The following is an 18861-nucleotide window of genomic DNA, read 5'->3' on the forward strand; positions in this document are numbered from 1 at the left end:
TGAAAGCACAGGTTTAAACTGAAATCAATTCCTGTAACTACTTAACGTTAGTACAATGCTATGGTCAGTGACAATCTCCAGATTAAATGCAGTTTAATTGATCAGGGTGGTTTAGCAGAGAAAGAAACAAGTGTCGGCATGCTGATTTAAGCTTTGTATGTTTTTGGTCTTAAATGATGATCTCCGGCTGTGAGCTGTGAAGTATGTGAATTCAACTTAAGCCACTTGTTCGTGCCTGCTTGCTCTGCAGCCCTGCAGGTATCTGGGTAATATCATTACTAATAGTACAATTTCATTTTTAATTTGAATGACACAGCTTTTGATTTAAAAAAAAGTTTTAGTTTTTAAGCTACCATCCATCCATCCATCCATCCATCCATCCATCCATCCCACCACCAAACTAGATGGGCACAGATGAACAATCAGGTGTGCAGAGAGGATAACTGGGACTAACCTCCCATCTATCCAGGACCTGTACCGGTCCAGGACCAGGAAACGGGCAGGTAGCATCTCTGCAGACTAGGGATGGGCGGTATGGACTAAAAAATGTATCACGATAATTTCTGGCATTTATCCCGATAATGATAAAAAAAATACCAATACAAAAACGTCATCAACGGGAATTTATCTTTCTTTCTTTCTTTCTTTCTTTCTTTCTTTCTTTCTTTCTTTCTTTCTTTCTTTCTTTCTTTCTTTCTTTCTTTCTTTCTTTCTTTCTTTCTTTCTTTCTTTCTTTCTTTCAGGCTCATATCTTTCTTTCTTTCTTTCTTTCTTTCTTTCTTTCTTTCTTTCTTTATTTATTTTTTTCTTTCAGGCTAATTTCTTTCTTTCTTTCTTTCTTTCTTTCTTTCTTTCTTTCTTTATTTATTTTTTTCTTTCAGGCTAATTTCTTTCTTTCTTTCTTTCTTTCTTTCTTTCTTTCTTTCTTTCTTTCTTTCTTTCTTTGAGGCTCATATCTTTCTTTCTTTCTTTCTTTTAGGCTAATTTCTTTCTTTCTTTCTTTCTTTTAGGCTAATTTCTTTCTTTCTTTCTTTTTTTCTTTCTTTCTTTCTTTCTTTCTTTTTTTCTTTCAGGCTAATTTCTTTCTTTCTTTCTTTCTTTCTTTCTTTCTTTCTTTCTTTCTTTCTTTCAGGCTAATTTCTTTCTTTCTTTCTTTCTTTCTTTCTTTCTTTCTTTCTTTCTTTCTTTCTTTCTCTCTTTCTTTCTTTCTTTCAGGCTCATTCTTTCTGGCTCATATCTTCCTTCCTTCCTTCCTTCCTTCCTTCCTTCCTTCCTTCCTTCCTTCCTTCCTTCCTTCCTTCCTTCCTTCCTTCCTTCCTTCCTTCCTTCCTTCCTTCCTTCCTTCCTTCCTTCCTTCCTTCCTCCCTTCCTCCCTCCCTTCCTTCACGTACGTTGTGCGTGGATTTAACCACAGAATCATAAATCCGACTTTCCACAAAAATATCATCAACGGGAATTTATCGTTTTTATCGCGAGATGACAAATTCTTACCGTGGGGAATTTTTTGACGATATATCGTGAACGGTAAAATATCGCCCATCCCTACTGCAGACCCCTCACACCCAGGACACAGTCTGTTTGAACTCCTCCCCTCTGGACGGCGCTACAGAGCTCAATACACCAAAACCTCCAGACTCAGAGACAGTTTCTTCCCCCAAGCTGTTGCTCGGATGAATCTCATCACTCATAGAGTCTCAGAATAATCAATCACTGTGCAATAATAATAATGATAATAATAACCACAATCATATGCTGTAACAATGCACCTTTCAATAACCATGACTACCTCATACTGCTGCACCTTTCACTTTTTTTTAAATTGTATATATGTTAATACGAGCTACATTTGTCCCTTTACTGTTTGCTACTATTAGTCTTGGCGGAATTTCTGAAAATGTGCTTATTTGAAGTGCTGAAGGCATTTTGTAAATATTTATAACTGACAACATTTCTAGGGGTATTAAGGGGTGCCCAATCCAAATCTGTATATGAAGCTCAAAAATGTCCCAATGGCTCAAAATTGATAAATCCAACATGCCAGGCTTAAATCTATTTTTCAGTATATCTTTTTGACTAAACAAGGTACAAACATGAATTAAATTTACTTTTGTAAGTTTTCCTACATGGGCAATTCAATGCCATATTCAGATTTGAGATGTAATGTGAAGAAACTGCTTAGATTAGCATTTTGGGACATTTTTGAGCTTTATATACAGCAGATTTGGATTCAGCACCCCTTAATACCCCTAGAAATGTTGTCAGTTATAAATATTCGCAAAATGCCTTCGGGGTTCTGATTTGGTGAAAATTGACCCTGTCTATATTTAAATCTGGGTTCAGTGAGCAAAATAACCGGCATGTCTGGCATGTTCAAACTTGGCCAATAAAGCTGATTCTGATCCTGATCCTGATCCATCCATCCATCCATTTTCTATACCCGCTTTATCCTTTGCAGGGTCACGGGTAGGGTTGCCACCTATCCCTTGAAATACGGAATTGTTACGTAATTGGGAATTAAAAGTTGCGTTCCGTATTGAATCAATACGGACACATATTATGCACTTATTTATTAATGTCATAATATAGCCTATAGGTGAAGGTCGGAAAATGTGAATATATTGCAAAACTTTATTCGTAGTAAATTCAACTTAAGGTGAAACAAATGTATTATTTCCCACTACATTCAAAGTGAGATATTTTAAGCCTTTATTTGTTATAGTTTTGGTGATTATGGCTCACAGTTTATGAAAACCCCAAATAAAAAATCTAAAAAAATTAAGATATATTTTATGAAATCAATAAACAATTCAATCATCAAAATTATAACAAATAAAGGTTTAACATATATTGCTTTGCATGTAATGAGACTATGTAATATATTAGTTTCACCTTTTCAGTTGAAGTATTGAAATAAATTAACTTTTACACTATATACACCATATATTACACCATACTTTTACACAAACATAGCATACGAGGCTATTTCAGTTGCTAGTATGGTTGGCTGTCTGTACAGGCATGCAAGTTCAATGCTATTAAAGCACTTTAAACTTGAAATCAAAGCATTTTGGGTTTTTTTTGCATAAAATATATATATTTCTATGCAGTTTAGAAGTTTTGGGGATGTCCCTTTTTTTGGCGTCTGTGCTGCTGAAATCGGGGCGTCCCTTATTTCTATTTCTGAAAGGTGGCAACCCTAGTCACAGGGGTCTCCTGGAGCTCATCACAGGCGAGAGGCAGGGGTTGCACCCTGGACAGGTCGCCAGTCTATCGCAGAAAAACAACCAGACACACTCACACTCACACCTACGGGCAATTTAGAATCATCAATTAACCTAGCATGCGTGTTTTTAGACTGTGGGAGGAAGCAGGGGTACCCGGATAAATTCCATGCAAGGATAGGCAGAGCATGCAAACTCCACACATTCGGGCCCCTGCCAGGAGTAGAACCTGAACAGCAGTCTACAACTTTAGTTTAATATTTGTATGAATATGTTTATATAAATTGGTCTTAATAAAAGATGTGATAACTAATTTTTAGCTTCTTATTTTGGCCAGCGTATGAGAATATAGTCACACTAGAATGATTCTGGCATTTGGTAAAGTGGACAGAGATTGAATCAGATCAGTGCCAATATTCAGACTAATTTCATGCAATTTTATAAATAGTTTTTTTTTTCCCAATATCCTGCTCTAAGTGCATTTTGAATATCCTCTTTGTCTAGTCAAAATAGTGTAGAGGTCTCTGTAACCATTTCAAAATATTCAACATTTATTATAATAGAACCATTTTTGGACAAGGTGACTAGACATGTTGCACTAAATAATTAAAAAGAGCTCTATATGATGATATGGCCTTAAGACTGCATGTTGCTTCAATTACTGTAAAATCCCTAAATTACAAGGAATTAGGTAAAAACAGTCTTTCCTAACTACGTAATGCCAGGCACAGTAACGGTTTTCATACTTAAAACTCACTGTTTGGCAAAAATCATTGTCTGCTGTGGCTCATCAACACAGCTGACCTTAAAGGGTGATGAGATGTGAAAAAGAAAAGTTGTAGCAAACGCTCATTTCCCTTTTCTTCCCTTTTCTTTAGTAAATGTCAGTGTAGAGCAATGAGTCAGGCTGCTGTACACCAGATTTTTATATTTATGCGGTAGTGGGAGAAATTACGTTGTCTCTACTGAAGTAGAAAACAAACACATTTATTTTCAATTTCACTTTACACTGATTGAACCCTCCACCAGAGTTTGACCAACAGGTTTTCAATATTTGCAGGTCAGCAAAGTCCAGCGACGTGAAACAGGGGGCAGGTTGAAAGGCAATGCTGAACTTTGACTGTTTGATCCTGCTTCTGTTTAGCAAAAACAAGTAGTCAAGACTCTTGATAGAGCATTTTTTTTTTTACATTTAATACAAAAAAAAAAGACTGTACATACTTAAAATTATTAATTTAGTTTTTTCTCACAAAACAAAACTATTTTCTTATATCAGACAAATAAGAAATGCTGGTAAATAAACGTTTTTTTTTATGTTTTGAAAGGTGTCATTTGTCTTTATTTAGAGTTCACTTGTCAACACTAAATATTTCTGTGACATTAAGAAATTGTCTAAGTCAGGGTTTGTCAACCGGTGGTCCGTGGCCCTCTGGTGGTCCGTGAAATTGTAAATTGTAAAAAACAGTAATTTAAAAAATATATATTGATTTAGACTCAATTTATTTTCCATTTACTATTGATTTTTGTGAATAATGTACCCATCCAAATGATGTCAAATGAGTGAGAGTGAACTTTGTAATATTATAAGCCCTCTTGGCTTCCTATTGTTCATTTTTCATTGACTGTTTTTGTTTTTTTTTATAGCAAAAGGTGCAAATAAAAATATACACTGATGCAAATAAATAGTCTATATAGGCCCATACTCTTATTTAAAAGCAAGGTGCAAAATAAAACAAACATCCCCAAAAGCAGTGGTCCCAAGTTGCTTCTTTGTTATAATGGTGGTCCAAATGGTGGTCCAAAACCAGTTGAAAACCTATGGTCTAAGTAAAGTTTAGGTTTAAAGAGCATATTGCAGGTTAGAATTTTTTCAAAAATGATACCTGACCTTATGTGAAAATGACTATGTGAGAAGTTAATGTAGGATTTAATATGTTTTACAAGACATAAGGGCACTTATTCAGAGGAAAAAGTGGCTGATTTTAGCCAAGCTCGTACAAACGCTTTTTTTTTTGACCACCGCGTCATATGACGTCACGCCAGGGAGCATCTCCACAGCTCTGCCTCATCTGACTGCCCAGACCCCGTACACACGTAGCCGGTATCTGCTAAACCCAAGATATTTTCCTACGTTTGGACCTGTCATCCACATGAAAACACAAATAAACCAATGTTTAAAAAAACTCCGGGCAAAGGGAAGATTTTTGAAAACTCCGTTTATGTAGATGCCTGTAGACCTGGTGTAAACAGAGACAACCGGAGTTTTGCGTTTTCGAACGTCACATTATGCTTCAAACAACAACAAATCTGCTCTGATTCTGACGTCTAACGTGCGACCTTTGTTTACTACAGTTCTACAGATGATCCACCATCTGTTCTCCAAGCTATTTATTAAATAAATGGTCTCTGCTCTTGACACCGTTACACCGACGCGGAGCCTACGCCGTAGGGTACGCGGCGACGCGCAGCAGCTGCAGCCCTGCTGTGTCGGTTTAACGCAGCAGCTCCGCGGTGGGACCATGGATCTGACACGGGGAGTCGAGCTCGTACCCGAGAATGAGACGCGGTTCCCGGACCCGGGAAAGCTGCCCAGCCCGGCTGCAGCCGGGCTGCAGCCGGGCTGGGTCGATTAACGCGGCAGCTTCGCGGCGGACACCGGGGGGAACTCGAGCTCGTTGCCCGAGGAGGAGGCGCTGATCCCGGGGTAACTGCGCCGCGGAGGCGGCCCGGAGGCTGGAAGACCAGATGATCTACAGGTCTGTGCTTATGAATGTGGTCGAAAACGCAGATCTTCGGTTCTGTGTGGAAGGTTTTTTTTTTTTTTAACAACGATGTAATGTGGATACAAATTATTTTATAAACGAAGGAGGGGAAATATTCGGTTTTAAAAATAGGCTACCCGGCTATTTCGGATGCTTTTAAAAAAAAAGAGAAGATAATAAGCCTGTTTTCTGTTTAGAAAGTACAAACATAGACAGATTACAAGTACTCACCCGTTTTTAAGGAGTTATTTTCGGAGTTTCTTTCAGGAGTGCACGGGCGGGTGCTGCAGTGAATAAAGGCGGATTTATGGTTCCGCGTAAAATCGACGGCGTAGCCTACGGTGTAGGGTACGCGGCGCACGCAGCGTTCGGTGCGTCGCCGCGTAACCTACGCCGTAGGGTCTGCGTTGGTGTAACGCGGACCCATAAATTAGCCTTTTAAAAAGCGAGTTTCAGCTGTCAATCAAAAGAACGTGGGGGGACTAACGGGTTCTTAGTCATATTGGTGTGAATACACATTCACAACCTCTTCAGTGTCACAACTAACATTAAGATCCATTACTTTTCCTATTGTTGAATTCACCGCGCTCCCCAGTGTGACGTCACTCCCGGTTCAGCTTTTTCAGATGCGGAAGTAAAATACTCTCACAAAAACAACTCCAGAGGTCACTGTAGTATATATTTATGCGTATTTCAATGAAAATTCAGTTCCTACATTATTTTCCTACACATTGATTCACAGGGGTCTCCAACCTGCAATATGCTCTTTAATGTAACCCTGCTTTACCTAATAAGATGTGAAAAAAACAACCCTGTACATTAACTGGAATAATGAGACATTCTCTTAAGTTTGTGTAACTCTAATCACCAGATGGGAAGGTATCATCAGGTCACACTGTATCTGCCAACTGTTGACCATACAATGGTGGGCCAAAGCAGTGGCGGAGCGAGGATCTCTGTACAGAGGAGGCGGAGCATTCTCGATGGGTCCTTATGATAGTCATTTTAAAGGAGCATGAGAATCCTTTTAAGAAATGAGACTCTCTAGCGCCACGACGGCCGTCGGGGGTACTGCAGCCAACAGTGAAGCCGGCACGGGAGAACGGGGAGAACGTGCATGCAGCGCCATGTGACGTCACATCCGCAGCCCAGCGCGGGAAATTCGGAGGCCGAATTGCAGCACATTTTGCAGCACACAGCCTGTTCAAGGCAACGGAGAGATACACTAGAGGGCTCATTCTTTTGGGTTTGGAACGCTTCATCTGACATTATTACTAGAAAACTTAAAATGTATACGAATTTTTTTCATAAATCCTGCCTCAATCCTTCCTCATGCTCCTTTAACGTTCAACAACACCTCATCCTACCCATCAAACAACATTTATTCTCACTTTTATTGAGCCGAGCAAGCCTATAGGCCTATGCTGCAGAAAGCAGAGTAAAGTCACAAACTTGTTCAGAAGAACACACACACGCACGCACGCACGCACGCACGCACGCACGCACACACAGGCCTGACAGCTGTCAATCACATGGCGCTGAAAACTCAGATAGTCACGGACTGACTCAGTTCCATCTTTGATACAGCTTAAATACAAAAAAAACATAACTGGTCTAAAATTACACAATCTATTTAGATAGATATAGACACAGCGGTCTATAACATCATTTTCTGAGCTCTATAACAGAGAATAGACTCAAAACAACACAAAGCTCATTCAAATAGGCAGGTGGTCAAGGCTACCACAACATTCTGATAAAGAAATTATTTATGAAGTTTACACCGACTCACCAATGGCAGTTGACTCTTCCATAACCCTTGGCCTAAACAAAATAATCCAGGTAACGTGGAAAACGGGGTAACATTCAAAACTTTGTACATGCTTAGTCCTCTTTTAAAGTTTAGCGCTCATCTCCTTCATGGCAGCAAACTTGCCAAGTCGGCAAATTGGCTGTAACTGTTAAGGCTGATTTATGGTTCTGCATTACACCAACGCGTACCCTACGGCGTACCCTACGCTGTAGCCTACGCCGTAGGCTACGCGGTACCTTACGGCGTAGGCTCTGCATCGATTTAACGTGAAACCATAAGGCTTTACAGCCAATCAGCGTTGGCTCACATCCCCGATGCGTTCAGGACAGTTGTAAAGTAGGAATTAGCCTACACTGGCCGCACAATGCACATTTGATCGATATTATAGCCTACAATTTACGATTATAGATGAACGTATCACACAAAACAGGGCTCTATGAGCTTGTGGGCCCCGTGGCGACCGCCCCCTTGCCCCCCCTCTGGCTCCGCTACTGGGCCAAAGTCTTGGTCACTTTTTGGTAATCAGCAGATGTCTTAGGAAAAGATTTATCCATTAACTTCCAGATAAGATATCCTCAGAACTAAATTCACACAATGTTCAGAACAAAATTACAGTACAAGCCAATGTCAATATTTAGTGAGATCTTCCTCAAAACCAAGCACAGATTTAACACTTTTCAAGCCAAGTTCCTGTAGTTTTTATCTGTTTTAAGAAGAATGAACACAACAGCACTATGAGTGTGTACAATGCTGTGTGTATATACTGTGTATATATATATATATATATATATATATATATATATATATATATATATATATATATATTTATTTATATATATATATGTGCCCCGATGGCTAAAAAGTGCTTTACCAATGCAATAAAAGACATTTCTGATTTAATTTGAGACCTTCCTCGCCTGTAATGAGCTGAGATAAGCTCCATCAGACCCCTGTGACCCTGCACAGGATTAAACGGCTATAAAAAGTGGATAGATGTATTTAATTTGAATAAATCATTTGATTGATTGTTTTTTTCCTCATCTGTAAGTAACTCTGCTAAAACACACTGGCAAAACAAAGACAAAGATATGCATTCTGGGATAAGATAACTACTGTGACACCTGTATATCACGGACACCACTGGGAACAACATCCCATTGGGCCTTTCCAGCACAGCCCAGTCGAGCAACGCTCAATTGCTATTACCACACTTCCATCAGCCCAAATGACTTCTAAGCACTTTCACTGTTCTTTCCTGCATCACTGCCCTAATCATCATCTCCCTCAATCTACTACAGTGAAAGGCTTCCCTCCAAACATGAACATGCAGGGTTGATGTTGTCTTGAGCCCAAAATGCAATAAAATGCAATAGGATGTTGATGTTTAAAGTTCACTGCAGGTTAAACTGCTAGAAAACAACTGTTTGGAAATAACTTCAATTTGCCTCTACAGAAGCTCACCTTGTATCACATTTCCAGAAACATCATAAGGTTATCTTGAGGGACTTGGGGGCAAAGCACAAACACACTCCATGAAGATGTTCCTGAAAATGAAGCTTGTGTAGTTCATTATATTATGATATCCACCCCAAAATGAATAGCAGTGTTAGATGACATTCTTGTGCTGGTTTATTCATTACTGGCAAGAGTAAATGTTACAAACTAACCTGCCCTGCAAAAGCCTGCCTGCACACACTCATTTGACTTTTAATTCAATTCAACCGTATTTATATTGCAAAAGTGTCATTTCCAAATGCCTTATTCCAAATAAGACCAATAAATACAAATACATTTTGTTTAAAAATGGCTTAACTTACATTATTACAAAATATTCAAAAAACATTTTTTATTATTTCTGGAGATGAATAAGCTGTCTAACGCTAAAAATTCTCCATTAAAACACTTAAACATACAAAATATTTTTGCAATAATACAATACATGTTTCTTTTTTTTTTTAAATCTAATTTGGTCAAATCTTATGTTATGATCCAAAAATCTGGATCTAGTTTTCAGTTATGTCTATTTTTGACAGCAAATAATCTCAACTCACATTCAGCAGGTATTAACAGGTTCACCTTAGAAGTTATCATGAAGTTACACGTATGACAAGAATTTCCAGACTATTGGATTACTCATCAAGTGCCAACAATCTAATGTTTGGCAAAATAAGTAAAGTTGCAGTTCCTTGATTGATCACTGGGGTCTGGCTTTAATAGTGAGTTAATCTACCTTTGGGTATCAATAAAGTTACAAAAAAAAAAAAAACTCCATTGCCTCCTGTGTCAAAATGTCCAACTTTGCAGTAGAATATTTACAGCCTGGTTAAAATAAAATGATTTGTGTGACACACAATATAGAAAAATGCTATAGATAGCTTTTTTCAGCAATAAAAATAATGTATAGCTAATAAGTCGTGAAGATTTATAATTGGCAGGTTGCTTATCCAATGGCTAGCTTTCATCACTTCCTCATCAGCCATCACCTTTGCTACGAAGCTTAGTTAAGTAGTCATTCATGATTTTGCAAAACAACATTTGAAACGGGATATTCTCCTGCCGCCACAGCTCCTCCAGCAGGGTTCAGATGAAGGCGCAAGAAGCCATAGCTACCTTTGATAAACATAATCAAAGGTTTGTCATGCCTATTTGTAACATGGCGTCATGCAATATGAGGAAAAAGAGGCTTCAAAACCACCATTCAGAAAGCCAATAGGTGATATCACAGATGTTTGTCTATACAGTCTAGTGTTGGCTAACCGGAAAATCTCCTAAATATGATTCCAATGCTGGCTATTTTCACAGCGCGGATATGATTTAAAATTAATATAATGCAGTTACAGATTTTTTAAATATCTTTTTACATTGTTTTTCAATTCAAACCAAATTCAGACTTTTGTTAATAGCTTTAAAGTAAGAAAAGCACATTTTGTCAAAGGTTTGCTAAAAATGTGAAATTGTGAGACTTGTAGCTCCGCCCACCTTTTGAAAGAAGCTGCTTTCTGTCAGCCTACTTTCTCTCTTTTCTGTTTTGAAAAAGTATTTCTCTGCTTTTGCTACAGAAACATTGGGCGGCCATATAACTAACTTGATACTTAAGGGATAAGCTTCAGACAAGTTTGTGAGGTGGACTAAGCCATTTTGCACGAAACTTAAGGGATAACACCGGGCTTAGAGAGAGAGAGAGAAATGTAACATTTTTTTCCAATCCCAAAAAAATATGTATTTATCTTTTTTTCTGACAATCAATTTACATTTTTATTTCTATATTTCATTTTTTTAATGAAACCCAAACTTTTTCCCAAACTACAGTAGTTAAATAAATAAATGAATTAAACTCTTTTGGCTAGAGGTAGTTGAATAAATAAATGAATTAATAAAATTACCTTAATATGATACAAACAGTTATTATATAAATTAAATGAATATTTATAAATTATGTAAATTATGTATTTACAAAAAAAACGTGGGATTAAAAAAAGATGGTGCTAAACAATATTGCAGATGGAAAGCCACTGAATTGATGCAGGACATGTAACTAAGAGACAACATAATAGGCCGATTAAAAAAAAAATTGACATTTTGTGAGTGAAAAATAATTACTTTTCCAAATACCTACACAAAATGTATAAAAAGTTAATATCTCTTGGTTCTTTTTAACTGTACTTACAGCACAGATACCCCTTTTCCATCGAACCGGTTCCAGGGCTGGTTCTGGGTCAGTGCTGAGTTTGAAACCAGGCTTTTCTGTTTCCACTGACAAAGAACTGGCTCCGGGCCAGAAGAACTGGTTCCAAGGTAGCACCAACTCTTTGCTAGAGGCTAGAGTAAATAACCGCTTACGTAGGCGGAGGGGGGCGGAGTTGTTAAGACCAGCGGCAATAGGAAGACTGGGAGACGGAGACATCTTCAAATAAGCAAAGAATTAATATGGATGCAGCAAAACAGCAGTGGTCTGAGGAGACGACCTCTCTTTTAGCGACGTGGACCAACTTGTGCACCAATGCAAAGGCAGCGAGGTAACTGACGTTTACAATGACGTATTGACGTGGCTCCCCTTAGCAACCCGAGCTATAAAAATTCAAACCGGTTCACAGCTGGTTTGCAAGTTGAACGAGTTGTGAACCAGAACCAGCCCTGGTACCAATTTGGTGGACAAGGGATATATAGATGTGGTTAAAAAGTTAAGTACTTAAATCTTAAGGAACTGGGGCCTCATTTATAAAGCTTGCGTGCGCACAAAACAGGGCTTGAAAGATGCGCACACCACCTTCTACGCAAAGGTTGGGATTAAAAAAAAATGTGCGTATCTTTACGCAAACTTTGATCCTAGCTCACGGACATTTTGAAGATATGGGGAACTGGCGACGCAAACGGTGAGGTGGTGAAATGAAGCCAGATTCATGTCATACTTTTAATGTCATCACATATCAGACTTAAAATATAATAGCGCTGATCGTGTCCCTCTGTGTGTGAAGCACAGCGTCAGTCGCTCTGGTGCAGCCGCGGTGCAGGACACGCCGTGCCGGTGTCGTGCCAAAAAGTGATTGTCTGCCAGAATCTGATTTCTCCCCTGAAAATGGGTCTTTTCACCTGCCAAAAATTGATTGAAGGCCAAATACAGTTAATGAAAGGTTGTTTCTACCTAAATATGACTTGATCTCATTCTTGAGCTTCATAATCTGAAAATCTGACGTTTTAGCGCTATCGATTAACGGGCTGCTGTGCGCGCTCCCGCGGCCAGAAATTAGATATTCTGGCAGGCAATCACTTTTTGGCACGACAACGGCGTTTACAGCAACGACGTGCTGCCACTCACTCGTTTTATTTTTGTTAGTGATGCCACTACTGTGACCACCAAATGTCGTTTTCCTGGCCTCAACCTCATCCACAACATCTTGATCTCAGTCTCCTTCACGTCTCATTCATCCTGATGCACAGCAGAAACAGACTGCAGGCAGGCGCTGCACATGCTCAGCAGGCTCATTTCTATGCAAATACAGTCATCAAGTAGTTTGCATTGCCCATTCATGGTAAAAAGTGGGCGTGTAGAGGGCGGGGTATGAGGCGAATTCACGTGCGCAACTTGCCAGGTGGACTGTGATTTATAAAGAGAACATTGCGTGCAAGTGTGCGTGCACACGGTTTTATAAATCCGTTTTTTTGTGCACACGTACACTTTTAGTATGAATCCTACGCACTCTTTTATAAATTAGGCCCCTGGTCCTGAATGAATTTAAATTGTGATTTGACAAGGAAATATTTTGATTGATTTTTATAGTTTTCAGTGTTTTTAGTTTGATTGATTTGTGGTGTACATGTAATGTATTAGCTAAATGTCTTAGCTAAATATTAAGTCCAGTTTTGTCATTGTATTGTTGAAACTACCACGGGTGGTACCTGCTGTGCATCATGCTCAGTCATCTCTTGAAAAAAAGATGTTGAATTTGAACGGTCTTATCTATAGTTTAAATTGAGACTAAACAAATAAACATGAAATCAGTGTTTGGATCAATTCCAGTGTCAAACCTAATCTGCATCTTATTAAATGCATTTCTGAATACTGTGTTTATCGTGTGGGTATTTCAGTTAATCGGCCCAAAGAAGTGATTAAATTGCTTTTAGATAATCCAAAAAAGGGAGAATTACCACTATTAATAATAAAGATGATCAGGGTGTACATATTTTCGGAATATTAATGCCAGTTTTGCCTGTGCACTGTCATTTTAATTAAACCACACAGCGATCAAATGTCCAAAATTAATCAGACTGTTCAGAAAGATGTTTTAAATGTGTGGCATAGATTTTGAACTAAATTACAAGTTTTGATTAATAGAGGCTATTAGCATCTGAGTGGTGAACTATACTGCCTTCAAATAAATCTGTAGTTTTTCATCTAAAGCAGCTGAAATGAATTTATAAAGGTGAACATGTCCAAATGTAATCCAGTTTTCATTATGTTGGCTGCAGTAGCACATAAGTCAAAGTTGCACTTTGCATAGTACATTTATTCTATAGCTGATGAAAACATGTTGATTTACAGTAGCCATTTGTGATTTAACACGGAAGCTGCTTGGTTGAGTTAATACCGGTTCAACAACCTTGCTAGTGTGCGTTGGCTGTCGTCGCCCTGAGTGGACATGCCACCAGTGTTCACTGAGGGTGTTGCATCACATTTGCAGCACATGATTCAACACCCTAGGCTTCATGTCATCCTTAATTTTAGAGCCCACATGGTTACCTCACACCTTCTACTGCTGTTGTTTCAAATCATAATTCCGCCCTGTTAACCCCTTGTCAATCAGATCAATAGTAACTAATAGTAAATCAATAGTAAATCAGTAATCAATAGTAAAACACCACCAATAGTCCAGAGTCCATCCTGCAAAAAGAAAGATGATTCATAAGTGAAAAGGATTCTTAACATTACCCCATACTGGACTTCTTAGCAACCTCACCAAGACAGAGAAATTGCATAAAAATCAAGAGCTGTATATCAGACTCTTCCAGTCTCAACTATTATGTGAAATATTCAAGTTTAGAGACAAATTGCATAATCATTTTTCCATGATCCATGATCGGTGCCTCATTAACTTTAAAAGTAATTATCACAACCTCAATGAACTGAAGCAATGTTGTGAAGAAAGGGCCAAAATTCATTCCAAAACAATCTAACATGAACTGCCTTTCGTAACATGTAATCATTTTTATGACAGTCTTGTACGCTCTGAAATTTTAGTGGACTAGATTGACAGCTATAGTAATCTTTTTAAGAACCTATCTCATATCTACTTTTACCTTCGCACTAGGGTCAGATATTCATTAATTATCCAACCAGAAACAACCTCTATTGGCACCTTCCAGATTATGTCTAATTGCACAAAATATATTTTTCTTCTGCATTTTCTGTTTCTGTTTTAAAATATTGTATATACAGTGCTGCGTTCCAGTGAGACACTATCCATGAATCTCCAATCAGGAATCTTACCAAGTCATACCAATATATATATATATATATATATATATATATATATATATATATATATACACCCATGTATACTCACACACATATACATATACCAGTCCCAAAGCAACAATCAGTTAAGACAGTTAAGAAAGACTAATTTTTCATTTTTTGCATTCATAACAATACAAATACTATTTACATTGATAATATATTTCCATCTTAATATAACAGCTTCAAGAGAGATTACTGTTTTTTTGATTGTCATGACAAAGCATAGAGATATGAAGTAACGTGCGTATCAGATCATTGGGACATATGTATATCCATTGTGTGCTCCAGTGTGCTCTTTTTTTGAAAATAAATCAAAGCTCTATCGACAGTTTACAGCGCAGCATATTAAGTTTGTAACTCTTTTAAAATAAATCTGTGTATGCATACAACATTAATCTGAGTGCAATACCATCAGACAATAGAAATTAGTATCACATTGTGTGTGCTTGTAGTGTTGTTTTTTTTGTTTTTTTGTATATGTTAAGTAGGAGAGATTAATTATTTTTGAACTGGCCAGGCCAGGCCAAAGTGCTCTGAGAACAAGCTTTGTTGATGATTAAAGGCAATGAGTGTACATTGGCACAGAGGAAATGGTGATTACTGCTTGCACTGGTGCTCAGGATTCAGTGGCAAGCAGCCATAAGGTGTTTCAGGGTTTGTACATGCAATTCCAGAGAGGATAGAAAAGAAGAATGTAGCCGACAGTTTTGTCCCTTGTCAGTTTCCATATCGCACAACAAGTGGCTTGTACAGCGCGCCGCTTTTCCGCATTCCTGATTAATTAAGCAATATATATCTACGCTATGAACAGGGCAAGGGGTGAGCTGCAGCCCAGACTTCTCCTTGCAGGTGTTTAGTCATTGTTTTTCTCCCTTAATGTGCATCCATATTCCCTGTTCTTCTTTTTGTTTTGTTTTAAATGCTGTTTACTACAGTTGAAGTTCCGCACACACAGAAGGGTATGGATCCAGAAAGTGGTCGATAAAGAGGCTCAGGCAGAATACCTTTTTTTTTTCTCCTAATATATAATTGTGTCCATCAGAAAAAAATAAAATACATACACACATATAGCCACACAGATACACACACACACACACACACACACACACACACACACACACACACACACACACACACACACACACACCTATACACACACACACACACACACACACACACACACACACACACACACACACACACACACACACACACACATACCTATACACACACACACACACACACACATACACACATAGCCATACAGATATATACACACACACACGCACACACACACACACACACACACACACACACACACACACACACACACACACACACACATACACACATAGCCATACAGATATATACACACACACACACGCACACACACACACACACACACACACACACACACACACACACACATAGCCACACAGACATATACAGTACATACACACACATAGCCATACAGATATACACACACATAGCCACACAGACATATACACTCACACACACACACACACACACACACACACACACACACACACACACACACACACACACACACATACCTATACACACACACACACACACACACACACACACATACCTATACACACACACACACACACACACATACCTATACACACACACACACACACACACACACACACACACACACACACACACACACACACACACACACACACACATACCTATACACACACACACACACACACACACACACACACACACACATACACACATAGCCACACAGACATATATATACACACACACACACACACATAGCCACACACACACACACACACACACATAGCCACACAGACATATATATACACACACACACACACACACACACACACACATAGCCACACAGACATATACATACACACACACACACACACACACACACACGCACACATAGACATATACATCGGCCCCACGTGCGCCTCCATGCGTGTTCTCGCGTCCTGGATTAACAGCGGATGTCAGCCCCCCCCCCAAAAAATAAAAAATAAAAAAAAACACTGGGTTTGTATGTGTATATAAATATATGTATGTGTATGTATGCGTATATATATGTATATGTATTAAATATAGTAACAATGCACATATATATGCCTTATCCCATTAATATGTGTGCAGATAAGGTTAAAAAAAATACAATAATACAACTTAGATTTAATACAAAGTCCCTAAAGTATAATAGCTCAAATCTTTATTTTAAAATCCACAATGTAAATGACCAAGTGGCTGTAGGTGCACATCTGTACTGCCAAGGACTGAATGTTGCTACTGCTGGTCTCTTGATGCCATGAGCCACTGCACGTTTTTAGTTGGGTCAATTGTTTGGATTTGTTTCTTTTCTTTTTTGTAATTCGTCAGTATATCTAAACACCTTGAACGGGGCAAGGGGTAAGCGGCAGCACGGCTTTCTCTTGGTTGGTGTTTGTTCTTATACCCTCATGTTACCCTGTCTTTTGCGTGTGTGTGTGTTTTTGATGTTTTTCATCCAGTACAATATAGCCTGCATCTGTACTGCTGAGGCCTGTGTGTTGCTGCTGCTGGTCTCTTTTTATGTGTGCTAAATTCAAGCTAAAGCTTGTACACTTATTTACAATTAGATTGAAAATATTTCAGATGAAAATGGTCAATTGCTGATATTGTCATGTTATTTCTTATCAAGAAACAGTCTGATTTTCAATTAAAATCAAACTGAAACTGATGAGACATATTAAACACCTATGTGTTGCTTTTAACGTTTTACAAAAAGCGTCAGTTATTTAACTATAATCTGAAAATGTGATTGTTACTCTGGGAAGTTTTCTTTGAAGGTGTTTTTAGTGTGAAAAATGAATAAACAAAAAACAACCAAAAGCTAGCACAACCTTTTTCCATAGTCGGTACCTCTGGCAACTCTGAAAATGCTCTTTGGTACTCAGTTACGTGCTAATGAGGATGTGCGATTGCTTAATGAGCCCGTCACATTACGACCCTGCTCTCATTCATCTACATACTGAAGTATGGTGGGATGCAGCCAAAGGTCACTGAGAGGCAAACCAACCACAGTCATCTGACATATACATGAACTTGTGGATTCCCGCTAATGAAAAGCAATGCGATTACACATTTTAAAGATGAGATGCTTGAATGGCATGAGAGTGCAGACATTACGTAAACTGCATAAATCATTGTATGTCTCTATGGGAGCAATAATATTCCTGTGAAAGTCGTTAACAGGAATGATGAATATGTTTAGTTACTGATTACATGAAAATGTTTTATGACTGGCTTTATTAATCTATCTTTTTGACTTCTATGAGCCTGATACATGTTCAATGCAAATCTAGTTCCCCTCAAAAACACCAGTGTCTTTACCCAAACAAAAAAAAACTAAAAACATTTACATATGATACACTGAAGTACAAATGAGGAATTGAAATATACAGTATTTTCATCATTTGGTTTTCTTTACCCATATTATATTATATTGAACACTTATGTTCCCAAACTGATTCATTTCTACCCCTGTTTTAAGGATAGGTGTAACACTTTTGAGTAGGCAAAGATAAACCTGTTTTATTCATATAGCACCAAATCACAACATGTTATGTTACTTTACATAGTAAAGTACATACACTGTTACAAATATTGTGCTTGATCTACTTAAAAAAATTAAGGCAACTTTTTGCATGATATTATTATGTAGATCAAGAAAGACTAGTCTTTGTATAAAATACTTAATTTTTTGTATGTAAATAATATGTTTTGCAAGTACAGTCAACTTAATTGTGTTAAGTTTACTTTATTTATCAAAATTACAAAATGAAATGCAAATGCAAATGAAATTTTAAAGGGTAATTTTTAAAAGTAGATCAAGCAAGATATTTTTTACTGTGGTTGTTCTACTTAAACAGATAAAGCATGTTTCATCTAAACGTTGGTCAATCTGCGCAATAGATTAAAATTGTTAAAGGAAAAATAGATACAACAAGATCATTGCTTGTTGTTTGTGTGTAAATGAAA

General features: G+C 38.0%; 1 pseudogene; it reads right to left on the reverse strand.

The window, feature by feature from the left end:
* LOC133462184 (RNA-binding protein 25-like) overlaps positions 1–18861 on the reverse strand; it is a 49859-nt pseudogene that overhangs the window by 14409 nt on the left and 16589 nt on the right.

This window comes from Cololabis saira, chromosome 16 (genome assembly GCF_033807715.1).
Source record: "Cololabis saira isolate AMF1-May2022 chromosome 16, fColSai1.1, whole genome shotgun sequence".
Lineage (NCBI taxonomy): Eukaryota > Metazoa > Chordata > Actinopteri > Beloniformes > Belonidae > Cololabis > Cololabis saira.